This window comes from Dromiciops gliroides, chromosome 2, assembly GCF_019393635.1.
Source record: "Dromiciops gliroides isolate mDroGli1 chromosome 2, mDroGli1.pri, whole genome shotgun sequence".
Taxonomy (NCBI): Eukaryota; Metazoa; Chordata; class Mammalia; order Microbiotheria; family Microbiotheriidae; genus Dromiciops; species Dromiciops gliroides.
This window is the reverse complement of record NC_057862.1, coordinates 53247692-53268116: the sequence shown is the minus strand read 5'-3', so window position 1 is coordinate 53268116 and position 20425 is coordinate 53247692. Positions and strand designations below refer to the sequence as shown.

Here is a 20425-nt window from a genome sequence, read left to right as displayed (position 1 = left end):
CCTGCTCATCATTACAACCTTTCATCAGGAGAAGAATCTGTGATTGTATCAGAGGTGTTTTCATCGGTGCTATGGCCCTGATGTTCCTGGTGCTTCTCTAATTGATTGCATCAGTAAACCCACTGTGTGTACAAAGATTTGGCATCAACCACTGTACGGGTTAAATTTTGTGACTTGAGATTTGGTCCTCCTGAAAGGGGAAGGAACAGCCCAGGATCTCTGGATTTTGTTCTCGTGCACATTTTGTTTTGTTTTCTTTTCCTGTTATGGTGACTCCCTTGTAGGGCTGTTAAAGATTTTAAAGATGTTTAAAATATTGTTGTTGTTTGTCCTTCGTTCTCAAAGAGGACCATGACATTGGGGTGATGTCATGACTTTCAGTGAATTGGATTTAAGTGAGGGAGGGCTGTGTGAAGTCACCAACCTCCAGAGCCATCTGGGTCCAGTGGCAAGATATATATCAGGATGACTGGAGATAGCCCTGTATATTTTTTTGGTTTGTTTTTTGGTGAAGCAATTGGGGTTAAGTGACTTGCCCAGGGTCACACAGCTAGTAAGTGTTAAGGGTCTGAGGTCAGATTTGAACTCAGGTCCTCCTGACTCCAGGGTCAGTGCTCTATCCACTGCACCACCTACCTGCCTATTTATACTATATATGTATATTATATACATAGCTATATTTGTAACATAAAATACAAATATCTTTTTAGTATCTATGTAATTATTAAAAAAATAATAAGAGCTCCTGCTGGACTCTTTAGCTAATATCTAGGCTAGGCAAAAATCTCAAAGCGAAGGTAGGTCTCACTTTTTCTTAGGTCTGCTTTTGCCATCTACTTAATTTGAGCCTATCATTCAACATCTCTCCGCCTCAGTCCTCTTATCTATAATATGAGGTGACTTCGAAAGTCCTTCCCAGCTCTTGATAGATGAGCCTATAAATATCAACGCAAATCTATATGCCTCATGCCACCAGTAAGGAGACAGTCCCTCTGGCTTGTGGCTCCCGGCCCTGCTGGTTTTTCTTCCCCTTTCCTTCTCTATCCAGTGTTGGTTCTTCATCTCATTGGCATGCACATGATTCTCTAGAGGGGCTTATTAAGTTGCAGGCCTCTTTCTAGCTGAGTACTTGTGTAACCCCTTCCCACATGTTTCTGTCCATGCTAAACCTCTTTGTAGACTTCCTTCCTAAGGCAAGAATATATGAAACCCAAGTGTGTGGCCTCGTTGTGAACCATGGCAGTCATCATTAGTGGGCCCTCAGGAAAGAAAGAATTTACATTGTCTAGGGACCATCATCTAGGAGACACAAGGGAGAGAAGGATCTTCTCCCATCTCTTGCTTTATGCATGGATACACCAACTAATTGGAAAAAAGAAACAGAAGTTATTAATAATTACTTGAAAAGTTGTTCCAGCTGTCCAGAGGTTCAGAGAAATACAAATTAAAACAACTTTGAGATATCACTTTGCACCCATCAGATTAACAAAAAGTAAAGAACAATAAAATTCTCTGAGGCCCCTGGGTCAATGAATTGTCTTGCTTTTCTATTTGTATCCCCTACACTTAGCACAGTTCTTGGCACCAAGAATAAACACTTTTTATTCATCCATTTAAATACATATAACTTGGTCCTGGTCTGAGAATGGTACTCTTTTGCGATAGAAAGCTTTCCAGATAGTAACTCTAAAAAGTGAGTTACAGGACTAGTTCTATCTTTTGATCCAGCTCAATATCACCTGTACTGAACTAACTAACCTAGGATGCTCTTAATTCAATGACATCCAACAAGTATTGAATAAAAGCAACACCCATTATTTGCCATTGCATTAGGAGGTGAGAATACAAAAACAACCAGACCTTGCCCCCCACGATGTGGGTAGGGAGTAAAAAGGACACCTTCAGGTAATTAAATATGATATACAAAATGAGTAAAAAAGAAATTACAGGACAAGGGGGCACAAACAACTAAAAAATCAGGAAAGGCTTCTTGTTCAAGGTAAAACTTGAGCTGAGCCTTTAAGGGGACGAGTGATCTCAAGAGGCAGATGTGAGGAGGGAGGACTTTCTAGGAAACTCACATGTGATACTTGACTGTGGTAGTGGGATAGTATTCAGGTTGGCATCTGTTCTTCCTTCCTCAGACTTAACCGTTTGATAACATGCCAGGGGTTTGATAGTAAATGTTCAACAATTGGCTGGGAGTGGGTGGGAATTGTACACATGACACACTTTTTTTTTGTTTGTTTTTTTGGTGAGCCAGTTGGGGTTAAGTGACTTTCCCAGGGTCACACAGCTAGTAAGTGTAAAGTGTCTGAGGCTGGATTTGAACTCAGGTACTCCTGAATTCAGGGCCAGTGCTTTATCCACTGCGCCATCTAGCTGCCCCACATAACACACTTTTAAACTTAATCTGCATCATTACCATTATCTCCATAATTTAAGCCTAGAATTTACAAAATCATAAATCAATTCTGTTTTTTAGAGTTTTCTCATTTTCTAGATGTAAACACACACTGAAAATTTAACAATCATCTCTCATCAACCAGTTTAATCTGGCTTTAGCACACCCCGGAAACAAGTTACTGAATTAAACATCGAGTAAGCGTGATATCTAAATTAGCCACCAGGTGGTGACTATCCTTGAGACACCAACCCCTTAGTGATTTCACACATGGGATAATCTTTCTTAAGTTGTAGAGTGAACTATGTCTGAAAACAGCCAGGCTGTTCACACGCTACCTCCAATTGTGGCTAGGGGATGATATGGAATACAGTTCAAAATGTGAAAAAGGTGAAATTGATAACCTTAGAGCTCCTACACCATATCTGGGCTTTCTACCTTCTCTGCCTGTAATCAAGGTCTTGGTCAATATTCTGTGACCTCTTTGTTTATCGATCATAGTAAAAATGAAAGAGTTAAGCACTATTCCTTGGAGCCATCTACCTCCAACCAATTTCCAAGGCTCTCACCTAGGCTCTTATCCAGTTCCTCATATTCGGCCAGGAAACCTCATGAGATGAGATTATGAAAAGGGAATGTAACCCAGATTTCTAGCCAAACCTAGGGCATTTTGTGTGAGACTCTCCTAATGATGGAGAGAATGCTGATGCAACACTATGTGACTGCATGACAGGAGGAGTTTGTGTAACAGCTTTAGAGAGGGGAGACTTTTTATTTTCTTTGAGAGAGAGTACATCTGTAGTTCTAGACACTCTCTGGGACCAACTCCAGATCTATGGGGAGAGAGTGAAAGACTTGGGAAGTGGCAGACATGCAGGGAAAGCAGACTCCTCAACGTGTCCCTGATTTCCAGCAGGCTTCCCTTGAAGCTTTGGGAAATTTCCCTTTGGAAGAGATCAGTGCCTCACTCTTGGTTGAATGAAATCCCATCTCTCTCCTATGTAAAAAGCTCATTTACTCTTCTGTATTTTCTTGCATAGTCTAATCTATAGAACTTCCATTTCTTTTTGCTATCTACTTAAACAGATGGGCAAGATGTCAGATCATATCTATCCATGCCTTCCTGAGATCCACATTCAGATAACTAAGGTGGACATCAATATCCTACATAAGCAAACATACACCTTACAGCAATAAGAGGGAGGTATATAAGCAGGACCTTGTCTTGTTAGCAATGAGAGAAAAGGGTCCTCCCCTGCCTCTTTCACTGACCAACAAGATTCTCAGTAGAAGCCAATTTCAGGATTCAAGGTCCTCCTTGCATTCCAATTCCTTCCAGATCCTTCCAAGACCTTGGTTGTTTCCCACAGGCTAGTAGCCCCTAATGCCACAGTTATAAGAAAATGGGGATGGGGCAGCTAGGTGGGTCAGCTAGGTGGCGCAGTGGATAAAGCACTGGCCTTGGATTCAGGAGGACCTGAGTTCAAATCCAGCCTCGGACACTTGATGCTTACTAGCTGTGTGACCCTGGGCAAGTCACTTAACCCTCATTGCCCTGCAAAAAAAAAAAAAAAAGAAGAAAATGGGGTCTTGGGTTACTGTAAGAGCAGTGGCTACCATAAGCCCCCATTCTGACTCTTCCTGTCTATCTCATGGAAGTGCAGTAAGTCTATATGTAACAGCAGCTTCCAGTTGCCCCAATTCCCCAAATGATGAGCAAGAATGAATCTCAAGGGCAATGGAAGCAAGACAATGGTAGGCCCAGGTGCCTGTTTACAGATCTTGTACTGCCTGATATCCATGGTTTCCTGCCTACTCTAATAGCATTCTCCCTGAGACCTCTAGTGAGGAGTCCAAATATACCCCCCGTCTTTCTCACCAGAAGTCGATAAGAATTCAAAGGTAAGAAGTCATGGCACAAGCACAGATTACAGGGATGGGGGACATCTGTGCAAAGACAAGAAAGTTAATGTTGTTTGCAGGCAACAGAAAATAGGTCAGGTTGGCAGGAACATAGAGTGTATGGGGGGATGTAATGTGTAAACAACTTGGAAATATTGGCCGGAGCCACTGTGAAGAACTTCTCATCAAACAAAGCATTTTGTATTTTATCTCTGAGACCACAGGGAGCCAGTGAAGCTTCTTGAGGTGGGTATTGATATGGCCAAGCCTAAGCTTAAAGAATATCACTTCAGCAGCTGTGTGGAAGATGGATTTGAGAGGGGAAACTGGAGGAAGGGAGGTCAGTTAGAAGGCAATCACAACAGTCAATGTGACTTGAGAAGAGAGAAGGTTTGGGAATAATTCTATGGGTAATGTGAGAGTCAGTCAGGGAAAAGATAAAAGGATTGACATGCAGTGGTGAGAGCCCAGTGGAGATAAGCCAGCTTAAATATGAAGTTGATTCAGTCCCACAGTTGGGTGATTTTCTCAGGGGCACAGAGCAGTATGTAAGTAGGATTGGAGAAGATAATGACAAGAGCAATCCAGGGTTGGGGTTTGAAAAGGAATAGATTCAGGGGGGCAAGGGGTTTAAGAGTATAGAATGAGGTAAAGTTGAATTGTCAGCATTTTGCAAGGAAGAAAGTGAGACCAGAGCAGGAGTGATGACTGAGGAAGGCTGGAAGTGGTGGGTTGTGGGGATGGAGTATGGGTTTAAGAGAGAAGAGGCACAGGGAGTGATGGAGCAATAAGGGCTAATCTACTATGGATAGTGGAATTTTCTTCTTCTTTTTCTTCTTCTTCTTCTTCTTCTTCTTCTTCTTCTTCTTCTTCTTCTTCTTTTGCAGGGCAGTGAGGGTTAAGTGACTTGCCCAGGGTCACACAACTAGTGTCAAGTGTCTGAGGCTGGATTTGAACTCAGGTCCTCCTGAATAAAAGGCCAGTGCTTTATCCAATGCGCCACCTAGCTGCCCCCGATAATGGAATTTTAGAGAAATGGATTATGGACTTGGAATATCTGTGGGTAAGTGATGAGATTAAAGGCAAGGTAATCCCCAATGAAAATCAATGAAATTTGTTCTCTTTTTCCCAGATTCAGCTCATCACCTCTTCCATGAAACCTTCCCTGACTGCTGTAGCTTAAAGTGCTTTCCCCCTTCCCCTTCTAGTTTTTCCTAGAGTTATTTATCATACTTTGCTTCATCATAATCTACCTTATATTACCTTTCTTTGTGTACATATTCTCCCTGTGCTCTCCCTGGATTGTAATCAGTTTGAGGGCAGGAAGAGAGTTCTTCATGAATTTGCATGTCATCCTTGCACAGGGACCATGCTAATCTTCTCTGTATCATTCCAGTTTTAGTATATATGCTGCCGAAGTGAGCACAGGAAGAGTTCTTTATTCATATTTGTTGTCTCAATGCCTAGTCCAGTTCCTTGTTTATAGTGATGTGGGGGAAAATAGGAACCACAATCATTTAAAAATTTTTTGATGGACTAACAATGGAGAAATCTCCCAACCACCTGGTGGCATAATATTAGAAGGTTTCCAATCCCTATGTAAAAACATGGTAAAGCAGATGAACTCATCCTGTTTTGTTGTCTGTCCTTCGTTGTAGAAGAGGACATCAGGGTGATGTCATGACTTGCAGTGAACTGGATTTAAGTGAAGCAGGGTTGTGCAAGGTCACCAACCTCATTCTCTCCTTCAGAGCCATCTGAGTCCAGTGGCAGGATATACATCAGGATGACTGGAGATGGTCCCAGATGTTTTAAGGCAATTGAGGTTAAGAGACTTGCCTAGGGTCACAAAGCTAGGAAGTATCTGAGAGAAGATTTTAGCTCAGGTCCTCTTGACTCCAGGGCCAGTGCTGTACCCACTGTGCTACCTAGCTGCCCATCCCATTACATAACAACCACTCAATGTCCTTGGATAAGAGACCGTGGGGTTTTTCTCTAAAAGAATTGCTTTCACAGTTGGAAAACTTTTGGGTCTTTCCCCCATGTCTCCTGCCTTTTAACAGGGAATGATTTCTTATAATAAATCCTGCCAGCATTCCAAATACTTCTCTTTTCTCCCTTGACTGATCCCTCTCTTTCTCTGCTCTACCTTCTCCTGTGAAATGCTATTTACTTTTCTATCCTAAGTTTCCTCAGAATGCTGCTGATTGGCTGTGTACCCTAAAGGGACCTGCAAGGTGACAAAAACCACATCTGTACCCCATGAATCTGGATCTGCTGTCAGTGAAAAGATGTCTTAACTTGGTAATCATTCCCTTACTTTCCGTTTATCGTTCTATCTTTGACCCGCAGTCATTGGACTCCAGCTGATGGTTATGCCTCTCCCAAGAGGTTGAAAGAATTTCCCATCACGAGGTGGTCAGTAAATGTTTGTTGAACCAAATCACTTCACTCCCTGTGCTTCACCCCCATCCAGATCTCTAGTTCTCAATTCTTCCCTGTTCTTCCAGTCCATCATCCTTATTATGACTTTCTTCAGTCTTAACAGAATAGGGTGTTATCTATTTCTATGGTATATTGCCCTCCACCCTTGTATTCTTCTTCCCCTTTATCCTTCCACCCTTCCTGTCTTGACAATCTGCAGCCCTGGATTCTGTCTTCCTTTCTGAAGAAATGTAAAGGGAACTATAGCTTTCTTGTCTAGAGAGGCAAGAGAGGTTTGTGAGCTAAATCAAGATACAACTGCCATTATAGCAGTGTTAACAACCTGGTCCAATTGACTCTTATTTTTTTTCCTGAACATAGGACAACTATTTATTTCCCTCAACATACAAGAACGTACACATGTCCAATATATAAAAGATTCATAAGCAACAGTGTGCTGGTAAATGTTTAATAAAAGGCTCTCTAGAGGGAGAAAATGTACCCATGACACACATATTCAGTCTGCATTATTAACATTTTATCCATCACTTTCTTAAGTCTGGAAATCAACATAATGGGAAATTAAGCCCTAATTTGTAGCATTTGCTGATTTCTGAAGTGTAAATGCTCAAATAAAAAATTTAACAATCAGCTTTTTCAAGTTCAAATTTGATTTGACTCCAGCACACCTCTACTTAAGTAGGCATTAACAAATACTTTAAAACACAAAACAAGAATCCATCATACCCATTATGGTCTTCTGGGAGAGAAAGACAACTATGTGGGATTGCTCAACTGATATTTTACATTTACTTACAATCCTCACTAGCCAAGCATCTCATGAAACTAGATCTTTTGGCTGGCCAGTCATGGTTCTTTATTCCCTCAATATTTAAGGTGATGTAATCTTCTCCTTCAAGAAGTGCCTTCCACTGGGCATCCAAGCCAACTCTGGAATCCAGAAACTCTCAAAACTCACAAGGTAACTGCCAAGGTGTGAAGCATCCATCTTTTAAGATCCCTATTTGGTAACTTGTCATAGGGACAAAAGGTGATTTCAGATCCTTGTCACCAGCATTTGGTGAACACATGCTTAACATGGAATTCTATCTGGACTCCTGAGAAAGAGATCTCCAGGGGACCTGTGGGAAAGAGAGAAAACTCAGCTTCTTTGGCATTGATTGACTTTCTTACCCTCATCCTTGTCCCTCCCCCTTTGGATGAGGGAGGAACTTTTCAGCTTCAGAGAATCCAGAAACTTTTGGACTTCCCATCTTCACATCTGTGTCCTGACATCATCCCTGGATCAACTCATGGTAATATTGACATCAAAAAAAACGAAGACAGGGGGCAGCTAGATGGCGCAGTGGTTAAAGCACCGGCCCTGGATTCAGGAGTACCTGAGTTCAAATCTGGCCTCAGACACTTAACACTTACTAGCTGTGTGACCCTGGGCAAGGTACTTAACCCCCATTGCCCCGCAAAAAAAAAATAAAAATAAAAAAATAAGAGCTTTAAAAAAAAAAAAAACGAAGACAGATGATTGCGGATTCTCCACGCTTAAGGGGAACTTCAATATCACACAAATTGGAGAAAAGAGCAACAAGGAACTCTAAGTTACCCCTTGGCTGTATATACTTTCTAAACACGAGCCCACTTTCCTGCGGACTCTGTATCTCCTTGTGGGAAAGTTTGTCACAGACTTTTGGGGGCATGTTTTGTACCAACTAAAGCTTCTGTAGTAATATTAAGTTTTGGATAATGTTTCAGTTTTTGTTTTTATTATATGTTTCATGTAAAATATCAAAAAGATTCTGAATTTCCTCAGACATATTTTTGAGAAGTCTTATTGTTTTATTTGGTTATTGGCAAACCTATTTAGAGTTGTCTTAAGATCAATTTTGTAGGAAACTTTCCATCTGATTACCAGTATCTGAAACACCTGAGAGACTTTACAATCACACCCGGAACTCTACAGCTGAGACTTGTTAGTTGATCTTCAGCATCCACATCTGAGAGACTTCCTTTCCACAACTACACCCAGAGGACATCCCAAGAATCATCTGAGAAAAGACTTCCAAAGACTTAAATGGACATTTTCCTGTTTTCCTTTTCCCCATTGTATACATTGTTTATAATGTCCACTTACTAAAGAGGAGTGCCCATTTTAGTTTTTCTCTGTTTGTAATGTCCACCTGCTAAAGGGGAGTGCCCCCTTTAGCCTCTGTTAATGCATCACTCAATTTCTTTTCTCTCTTTTCATTCCCTTTGCTTTGTTAGTCATAAGTATCTGTAATGTTATTGCTTCATGTAAGGAAATAATGTTTCTTCATGAAGCACAGAGGGGAGTATTAGAATCAGGGTGCCACCCTCTGCTGAGAAAGATATTGTGAGAACCAGGGCAACGCCCCCCTGAAAAGAAAGCATGTGACTAGTGTCCAGAAGCTGCCTGGTATCTGAAAGTTACATCTATTCATAGACCACCTGTAAGTGTCAATCAATGGACTGGCCAATTAGCTTGGAGCTGTGTGTGGGGACCGTCCCTCTTCCAGTCCTGCAGGAAGCTTCCGCTGGAACAGACAGAGGATTGCTCTTTTCATTTGGGAACCAGCATGTGGCAGCAGAAGCAGGCAGGGTAGACAGATCTAACTTTCAGAACTTCACATGTTCTCTGTGGAAGCATGGATAGCTAGGTGGAGGCAGCTTTCTCTCTTCTCTTTGCTAACCCCTAATATAATTTAATAAATGCTTAAAAGCCTAAATTGTTGCTGAATTTATCAGTAAACTTAGCTAGTTCTCCCCCGACACACACACACACACACACTGTGTGGAGCAGATAAGGCAATCACACATTAGATTTTAAATATCACACTTCTTAGTAAATATCTTTTAAAAGCTACTTAGGCCTTTAAAAGTATAGCTGAACAAGGTGAGTCTCAACTGATGAATCATAGGAGAAAACATACTGGTCAGGGCTCTAGGCAGTCAGTCAGTTGGTCAACAAGCATTTATAAAGTGCCTACTATATGCCAGACCTCCAGGTTGTAAGGAAAGGAGAAATGGTCTCCTCTCACTAGGATATAGCCAGAAACATTCAAAATACACTCCTCAGAACTATTTTAGGACAAAGGTCTCAGTTCCCCTTCCCTCTGGCAGATAGATGAAGTAGCCCTGAGCTGGTCTTAACCAAGTCCTCTCCCAGGAGGATTGAAGAAATGTCCCTGTGTCCCCTCCCCATTACCTAATGTAACGATTGGAATGACACCACCTGCTGGAGACTTACTGTAGGAAAGCTCCACCATGAGGAGAAAGTCTCTGAGGGCAAGACCATGTGTCTTTTCTTTGGCGTCAGGAAGTGACGTTTGCTTAAGGGGGAGGCTGGCGCTCTGACACTCTCTCTTTCCTGAGGATTCCAGTGGAGAAAGGAGCTAGGCATGCTCTCTCCCTTTAATAGATAGATGAATCTAGGCCTTTTTCTTTCTCTTCACCAAATTCTTATTCTCCTTAATAAATGCTTAAAAGTCTTATAATTTATTGGTGACCACTCATTAGATATTTTAGACAGACTAGCTAGAATTTTAGCCCCGTACACTAAGAACTCAAAGAATAATTATGGAAACTAGGGTTCCAAGAATACCGTATTCCAGTTAGCTAGCTTTTGTGGGTAGATTGTAACCCTTAAGTAATCACTGAATGATGAACAAGGGGAGGGTTAGGGAGCAGGAATTAAAATGGGGCCTGTGGGCCCTCATTCTCTGCACTTGCTGGCTATAGCACTTATTTGCAAGTGTCCAGTCTTGTGAGAATGAAAATATATGAGCCTTTGATAAATCACTGCTAACTTGCAGAGAATTATTGAGCAGAGGTTGTTTTCCGTTCAAGGATCAAATACAAAGCCCTATGTTTAGTCTTCAAAGCCCTTGGTAACTTGGTTCTCTCCTCACTTTGCAGTCTTACACCTCACTCCCTTCCATGTACTCTTTGATCCAGTGATGCTGGCTTCTTGGCAGTTCCACAAACAAGACACTCTTGTCTCTCAGCTCTGGGCATTTTCTCTGGCATTCCAGACCTGGAATGTTTTCCCTCAATTCTACCTACTGGCTTCCCTGGCTTCCTTTAAGTCCCAACGAAAATCTTATCTTTTATAGGAAGCCTTTTCCAATCTTTCTTAACTCTAGGGCCTCCCCTCTCTGTTAATTATTTTCCACTCATCCTGTATATAACTTGTTTATATATATTTGTTTGGATGTTGTCTTTCCTATTAGATTGTGAACTCCTCTAGGGCAGGGACTATCTTTTGCCTCTTTTTGTATCTTCTGTGTTTAGCAGTGTGCCTGGCACAAAAGGGCACTTAATAAATGCTTATTGGCTTATTTTTAATTTTAATTTTTTTTTTTTATTATTTTATTTTTTTTAGTGAGGCAATTGGGGTTAAGTGACTTGCCCAGGGTCACACAGCTAGTTAAGTATTAAGTGTCTGAGGCCGGATTTGAACTCAGGTACTCCTGACTCCAGGGCCGGTGCTCTATCCACTGCGCCATCTAGCTGCCCCATGCTTATTGGCTTATTGATTGAAAGTCCCTGCCCTCAAGGAGCTTACATTCCAAAGAGTTAAAATAACACATAAAAGGAAGCTGAAAGGAAGGAGAGAGATAAATGTACCTGGTGTGTGGGCATGGTAGAAAAAAATGGCAGAAGGCCATGAGATCTGATACTTCAAGAGTACCCCTTGAATGTTGAGGGGGTGGAAGAGATGCAGCTAGCCAAGCTCTGGGGAACTGATTCATCTGTTAGAGTAGGAGTTGGGATAAAGATGCCTCAGAGCAAATACAGGGTAGGCTTAACTGATAAACATTTATGTGAATGTTGACCTCTTGCCTCATGATTTATACTCATGAAGGAAACTCAAGAAATCTGAACCTAGATTCAAGGAAAAAACAACAACGAAGAACAGAAAAGTCAGTCAGAGTCTTGAGGTCCAGTCTCAAACTTATCTAAACAGTCACATGTTCATATCACTATGTCCTTGTAGCTACTATTGCTTCTGCCAGGGAAGGGTAGAGAAATCTCCTCCTTTGTCTTGCTGGAAGTCCAATGGAGGGCCAGGAGAGTCCCAAAGCAAAGGACTTGAAAGACTGTCATTTGCTCTGTCATTATTGGGCAGGGGTAGGGGCAGAGGCACCAGATATGGCTAAGAAAGATTGGGCTCCTTGAAGGCACTCTGAGCACTGTGGCTACTAGAGGGGAGTTGCCTTTGACCCAATCATCCATCATAGCTGGAACTAGTCACGCTTCTTAAGATTTCAGCCTCAATAGGAGGGGTTATGAATTTCATCTGTTCCAATCATATCATTTTGCTATAGGAAACATATAATATTTGACCACTTAATGGGTCATTATTTACACTAATCAAGACTTCCTGCCTCTTAGGTCCAATTAAAACAGTGAGGCTCTTCTTTTTGTTTTGTTTGCGGGGCAATGAGGGTTAAGTGACTTGCCCAGGGTCACACAGCTGGTAAGTGTCAAGTGTCTGAGGCCAGATTTGAACTCAGGTCCTCCTGAATCCAGGGCTGGTGCTTTATCCACTCTGCCACCTAGCTGCTCCTGAGAGGCTCTTCTTATCCCACAGCACATCCATCAATCAATCAGCAATGAACCAGGTGATGGAAATACAGAGATGAAATACACCCTCCTCTCAAGGAGTTTACATTCTACCGGGGGAAACAGCATCCACACACACACACACACACACATACATATCTAGATATGGATATATATGAATGAATGAATGAAATACACCCTAATTTGGAGCAGGGCAAGTATGAGAAGCCAAGGAGATCAGGAAAGGCCTCATCGGATGTGGCGTTGAGCCAACCTTTGAAGCGAGCTAGGGATTCTGAGAGGTGGAGGTTCTGAGAGAGGATAATTTGGGCATGGGGCACAATAATTGGAAAGCCAGAGGGACAGGAGATGGAATGTTGGGTGTGGGAGGAACATTAAGAAAGGCACTTTGGCCAGACCTAAGAGTGAGTACCCCCTCCACAAATATCACCCAAATTGGGATGTCTCATTACTGAAGAATCCCTTCCCTTCTGTCTTCTCTGCTCACGCCTCCCTTACCTTCCTGGGTGTTCTTTTTCTTCTCTGTCAGTTTCAGATTTCTAACCCAAGGCTTCCTCCCACTCACCGGTAGAAAAACAAAGTTCAGTTTAGCAGCTTCTCCCATTTAGCCATCTCTGTTTGCTTTTTGATTAATATGTTGTTGTTTTCAAAGGAGAACTGTACGTAACAAGGATTCCCTTTCAGTCTCTTCTCTATCAGTACTTTGAGGCTGTGTGTGTGTGTGTGTGTGTGTGTGCACTCATTTGTGTACACATATAGTCATAAACACCCAAAGGGACATCTAAAAGTTTGGGAGAGGGTCAGACACATGGACCTTGAACTGTTTTCTTCAAACTTCAGGGTATGAAGAAATCTCAGAACCTCTCTTTCCGTATTATTTTTCCTCTTCTCCCTGTTGGGGTCAACTCAGGTGAGAAGAGGCTGCCAATTTGTCAGAGGAAAATTAAGTCCTATGTAATTATCACTCATCCAGGGAGTGATAGTTTCTTTACAGAGAATAAAGAGTCTTAGGGCCAAGGTCATTGTCGATACTTTGGCCCATCCATCTAGCGCCCATATTTCTTTTATTTAGCCTGGCTGATCCAACCTGTGGATCTTCTTGGGGGGCAATAGGAGGCTGATCTCTTTCATCAGTGTTAACACTGTAAGGAACTAAAATGACCAGGGACAAACTAAGTCTGGGGTGAGGTGTGGCAGGGAAGAGGTGACTGGTGAGGAGAAGAGTGGCATTTTCACCTTTTTAGACATAGGGATGTCAGGTGTATGAAGAGAGGAAATAGGGAAGCATGCTATTCCTTCCCAAATTGACAGGAGCTCTTGGCCAGAGCTCCATTCGCCCAGTTCCGGTTGCTGTTCTGCCCACAGAGACCTTATATTCTGAGAGTCTGACCCTCTCTCTGTTCCTTCTCATTCTCAGCCTGACCTTTACAAAAGGCTCATGTTACATTAGGACATATTTCTGTAGCAACTCCATACACCCTGATTGTGGGCTCACACTTCTGTAACACAGAAGAAGACTTCACACCAAAGAAGTTCCCTTGGAACACTTTTCTAGCTTCAGGAAAATAAAAACAAGAGCTCCCATTTCTATAGCACTTTAAGGTTGACAAGGTGCTAACCTGTGGTGCAAACATTATTGCTTCCACTTTGCAGGTAATTCTGAGGTTCAAAGACAGATTAGGTGATATCTAGGACCACTGTGGTAGTTGTTAGAGGAAGAATTTGAACCTGGGTCTATTGATGCCATATCTAAGTCATTTTTCCAATATGTAATGTTGGGGAAAAAAATTTAACAGAAGTTTTAAAATTAAATATTTTTTCTTCCAAAACTAAATACCCTTATCATAAGGTATCCAGTCAGTCAAAAAACATCTATTAAGTGCCTACTATGCTCCAGCACTGTGCTTAGCACTAGAGATTGTGATGTCTAAAATCTAAATGTGGGTTCTAATCTGCACCCCCAGTTTTTTTGGGGGAAGTTGGCTAAAATCACTGGTAAATTCAGCAAGAGTTTAGGCTTTTAGGTATTTATTAAAGTGTATTAGAAAAAAAAAAGAAATTAGTGAAGAGAGCGAGAGATTGAGAACAGATTCCTTATAGCATGGAAAATCTTAGTTTAGACCTATTCAGTATAGCCAGAGAGAAAAAAACTTCCTTTCCTAGCAGCCCATGTGAAGTCCCTCATCACGCCAAAGTCCTGGACAAAAAGAGGCCCTCTCTTTTTCTCCTTCTCTGCCACCACGTGCTGTTCCTCAATGAAAAGAGACAACTTCAGCGAGCGAGCCTCCACTTCCTAGTTCCTATCTCCCTCCCCCAAAAGGGAGGTCCTTCAAGCTAATTTGTTGAGAGTGGTCTCCTGCTGACTTCAGTAGTCCACAGCCTCTGAGAACAACATGTCACTCAGGGACAACCAGGTGTGGTCTCCATCCAATCACCCTTAAGTAGGTTCTCACCCAATTCAATCAATTCCAAATCAATCCTCAGGTGGGACCCCTGGGCATCTGCCAAATGCCATTATTTTATCACATCCCCCTCTGTGCTTCATTAAGAAACAATTGTTTCCTTAATAAAGCAATAACATTAGATACTTATGACTAACAAAGTAAAGGTAATGAAAAGAGAGAAAAGAAATTGAGCAATGCATTAACAATGGCTAAAAGGGGGTACTCCCCTTTAGTAAGTGGACATTATAAACAGTGTATACAATGGGGAAAAGGAAAACAGAAAAATGTCCATTTAAGTCTTTGAAAGTCTTTTCTCAGATGATTCTTGGGATGTCCTCTGGGTGTAGTTGTGGAATGAAAGTCTTTCAGGTATGGATGCTGAAGGTCAACAAACAAGTCTCAGCTGTAGAGTTTCGGGTGTGATTGTAAATCCCATTATTTTATCACAAGATACAAAGCAAGACAAAAGACAGTGTCTGCTCTCAAGTAGCTCACAGTCTAATGGGGAAACAATATGCATTTTTACATACATTGTTGGATCTCTACAACTACTTTGGGAGGTAGGTAGTGTGATTAGCATTCTCCCCATTTCACAGAGGCATATACTGGGGCAAAAGGTTGTGACTTGTGCATTGTCACATAGCTAATAAATACTAGAAGCAGGATTCATACCCAAATGTCTCCTGACTCTAGTTCCAGTATTCTTTCTACTATTCCAAACTGCTTCTCTATAGGTTTCTATACAGAATTCAAGACTCTAGCAACTGAACACAAGATGGGGGAATCTACCTTCCCAGAGGCTCCACCAGGTGGGCCATCTTTAAGCACCCATCCGCCATTTTGGAGGTCCTTTCTCCACCCCTCCCCCCCATCCAGCTCTATGACAATAGCTCTATGACATAGTATAACACTGATGAGCATGGCCCTGCCCCCTTAACCCAACCTCCCCACCAGGGATAGGCATTCCTAGTTCAAAGGAATGCTGTTCCATTTGTCCAGGGGGCCAAAAAAACACCCAAATTGTTCCCTACTTGAATGTTCTTAAGCACTTGGGTGATTTGAATAACCCCAGGGAGACAAGAATGCACACTCCCTATGCTCATTTGCACTAGACCAGGGCTCTTAATTTCTATGAGGTCATAGACCCTTTGGTCTATGGTGAAACCCATGGATACCTTCTCAGAATCATGTTTTTAAATTTATAAAATAAAATACACAAGATTAGGAAGAAAACCAATGATAATATAATAGTTATTAAAATGTTAACAAAAAATTCACAGATGGTAGGTTAAGAATCCCTGCTAGAAATAGCCATAAGGAGAAATGGTTCCATTAATGGGCACTAAGAGATGGCCATGAGAGGACTTCTTTGGTTGGATGTTGTAAGTGGATTCCATGAGTGTACACCTATGAAAGGATGCTGGGATTATATATGACACTAAGAAACATATACTGGAGATGTTGAGGCAATGATGGTACTGTAATTCACTTGAAAAGGTAGTGTTCTTTGATTCTTATTTCTTTATTAATAGATTCTTTTTGATATATTATGCCCAGGATTGTGCAGGAGAATATAGATGACAGTGGCCCACAAAGATAACTTTTAACAAACTTTATTGCTATTCACAAGAAGGGGAGGAAGACAGCTGCTAGCGGGGACAATGTCTGTGTGGTCTCCATACTCTTGGAGGGGCTGTATTCACATTCAGGTTGAAAGCCTGGAGCTCTCAGGTTAAAATTTATAGAGAATTTTATACAAAGGACCAGCATGTTGCTAGTGGGTGACTGCACTGTTAGCTACGAACCAGTAAGGATATTTTCTAAGTTGAAGAATGAGGAATATATACATATAAATAATATGTAATATATATGTACATGTATAAGGGTGTGTATATGTATATATCCAGGCTGATAAACCCAGAGACTGGAAATTAACCCTCTTCTAACTTTTCCTAGACTGGTATAATTAGGGTGATGTTTCCTATATCCCTGTTTCTCATTCCTCCTTATTTTAACAACATATGTACACAGACATATACACACATGAATATTCACTGGGGAAGAGAGGACAGCAAATGGCAAAAAAAGGAGGAAGAGGGAGAGGGAGGGAGGGAGAGAGAGAGAGAGAGAGAGAGAGAGAGGAGGAAGAAGAAGAAGAAGAAGAAGAAGAAGAAGAAGAAGAAGAAGGGAAGGAAGGAAGGAAAGACAGACAGAAAGAAAGAAAAGGGAAGGAAGGAAAGAAGGAAGGAAGGTAGCAATAAGTAGATTGGAGCCAGATTGTGAGGAGCTTTTAAATGACAAAGATATCTGTATTTTATCTTATGACTAATGGGGAATTAATGGAGAATCTTGAGCATGGAGAATAATATGTTAAACTGTTGGGTCACAACAAGATTGGAGGAAGGATGGGCCCATACTGTGCCCTGAGGATTAGGGGTGAGTATGCTAAATGAATAAAGCCCTTATTAATCACATAACTATGTGCCAAGCTCTGCAGAAACAAAAAGAGAAAGGCAGGACAGCCGTTGCTCTCAAGGACCTCACATTCTAATGGGGAAAGTTTTAGCTTCCAGTCAGATGGAAAGGTCCCCTGGTACCATGTTGATGGTATTTACTAGTCAAGATAGCTTTCTTTCCATTATTGTGAAATCCAGGACTCATAAAGCAGTCACACCAGGGGGGCATGTCTTGAGACAAGAATGAACAATCTGAAGTTCAGTGGGAGGGTAGGCAGAGGTCTCTGTACCACAACCATGCCCCCATGCCCACTGGGATCTGGGAGTTGAAGAATCCATAAAAGAGCAGGAAAGTGGTATCCATTAGAAGCCCAAAGGGGGCATCAACGAACCAAATCTTAGGTTTACTGGTCCAAAGAAGAGAGAGAGGTTGCAGGATTGGCAGCCATGGGCACACTGTCATCCAGTCCATGGTTTCACAGTTAATTGTACCTTCTTTTTACACTGGGAAATGGATATCTTCTCAAGAGAACTGGTTTACCTGCAATGAACTCATCTACACTGAGGAATAAAAATGAGCCAAAATTCCTTTAGCAAAAGAAAAGATCTTGAGACCTGATGAGATTTAGGCAAGAAGAGAATCCCAGATAGGATCCTCTGCTAGAGACACTTTATTGCCAATTAGACTTTAAAAGCTGCAGGATAATTAAAGAACCATTAGGGTCATAGGCAACACTGAAAGTTTGGGATGTATAGAATATTTCTTTGAGTGTAGCCAGATGACTGATGGGCTGCCTATTCATTGCCCAAAGATGAGTCTCCTTAAATTCCAGAGGCTCATTCTCAGGCTCCCTGTAGGGTGATGGTGTGTATATGTGTGTCTTTTTTGGCACCCCAATTTTTAAAGATCATCTACAAAGTTGGGGCAGCTAGGTGGTGCAGTGGATAAAGCATGGGCTCTGGATTCAGAAGGACCTGAGTTCAAATCTGGCCTCAGACACTTAATACTTACTAGCTGTGTGACCTTGGGCAAGTCACTTAACTCTCATTGCCCCACCAAAAAAAAATCATCTATAAAGTCAAAGAGAGGTTGCAACCTATGTTTGTGGAGGGCATCTCCAGACTGATGAAATCATGGGTCCTTGAAATATTGATGATTTGTGTCTTGAATTCTCCTTACTTCTATAATAAAAGGGCAGCTATCCATGAAAACTGAAGGATGAGACAAAATATTCCATGCATAATTTTCCCATCACTGGATAGTGTAGGCCCAAAAGTAACATGTTCCAATATTCTAATGTAAGGTCAGCTAAGAATATTACAGTGAATACTTTGTAACACAAATTTTTTTAAAAACCTCAAATCTATGACTTTATTGCTGTGTAGAACTTGTAGTATAGGAAGTTTATTTAATAATGCAAATGGGCAGCTACTTTATAATTTATAGTCTTACAGCAGGAGATCTTAACTATTTTTGTGTCATGGATCCCTATGGCAGTATGATGAAGCCCATGGATCCCTTCTCTGAATAATGTTTTTAAATGCTTAAAATAAAATGCATAGGATTACAAACAAAACTAATCATATGGTGTGGGATCTGGGGCATGAAAAATAAACCAATGGAATATCCATATAAAGGTTGGAATGTGGATTCCATGACATGCAGTATAGATATTCATGTAAGGAAGAACCATACATATTGAACTTAAAGCACATACAGTCACCATTTAAACCAATCAGTATCTTCTTCACGAGCACTGTAACCAATGGATAACACTAGTTAGAACAAAGAAGGCTCTTTGCCAAGTACCCTGTATAACCTACATGTATAAATATCAAAGGGAATTTGCAGGAATTCATAGAAATTTACAATGTTTACCTGCTGCTACCAATACACTGACCCCGCCCCGCCCCCCCCCCCAAAGTAAGTCTCCTTTAAATAAATTCTGTCTCTTTCATCCTGGAGCTACCAATGGCTTTTTTTTAGTACTGAGTTTTCATCTGGGTGCCAGGGCATTATACACCTGAGCCCCTGCCATGCCCCATATACTGAAATATAGTTGTCAAAATATTTACTATTAAAAATTCATGGACACCCCACCCCTCCAGCTAAGAACCTTTCTCTTAGAGAGTTGCCTGGGGCATTGAAAAGTGACCCTTGAACAGCGTCACATAGTGAGAGCATGTCACAGGTAACACAAGTCTCCTTGACTTCAAGGTCAGTGCTCTATCTACTTTATCACCCTACCTTTCAATGTATTCATAAACATGTAATAAGAGATGGCCTACCAGTATAAATGATGAGTTGACCTCACCATGCAGGCCTGCAGAAAAGGAAGCATCAGTTGCCCCTCTTTGTAGGTGCCCCAAACATACCTTTTCTTTGTTTTCCTTTTTTTTTTTTTTTTGGTGAGGCAATTGGGGTTAAGTGACTTGCCCAGGGTCACACAGCCAGTTAAGTGTTAAGTGTCTGAGGCTGGATTTGAACTCAGGTCCTCCTGACTCCAGGGCTGGTGCACTATCCACTGTGCCATCCAGCTGCCCCCTTTTGTTTTGTTTTGGTGGGGCAATGAGGGTTAAGTGATTTGCCCAGGGTCACACAGCTAGTGTCAAGTGTCTGAGGCCATATTTGAACTCAGGTCCTCCTGAATCCAGGGCCCGTGCTTTATCCATTGCACCACCTAGCTGCCCCCAGACATACCTTTTCCCTAGAGGTGTATACTTTTTCCATTGGTGGTGGTGCATCTATTTCTGGGAGATTATGACACAGATTCATGATAGAACTGTTTTTATTATGACTTATATGTCATTTCACTAAAAGCTTCTATTTTTAAAAAAAGTAATGGCTGGGGATAGAGTTGCTATGTTGTTAAGGAATGGGGCCCAAATGGTAGATTTGGGGCTAGAATTTCAGCCATTAAAACAGGCAGCTGCTCTGAGCCCCCAAATAATAGTATATCATGTGTACTTCAAAGCAGCAAGCAGGTCCATGGGAAATGATGGACTGGGTTCTAACACCTCACTAACTGTCTTCATAGGGGTGGGCTACATTCCCACCCTTCTCTCATTAAATTTGACTATTGTAGACCTGAAACTAGCCCATCATTTTTCCTTTTCTGGTTTCAAGTTGCAGTCTTTACCCAGCAACTGATTGGGGCTTCCTGTTCTTTGTA

The 20425-nt window shown here is 41.6% G+C and overlaps 1 non-coding gene across 1 annotated transcript; it reads right to left on the bottom strand.

The window, feature by feature from the left end:
• Window positions 1–5625: 5625 nt before the first annotated feature.
• On the bottom strand, window positions 5626–5732 carry LOC122744903. The gene has a single exon (XR_006355238.1). It is a non-coding gene; the product is annotated as a U6 spliceosomal RNA (small nuclear RNA).
• Window positions 5733–20425: the final 14693 nt, after the last annotated feature.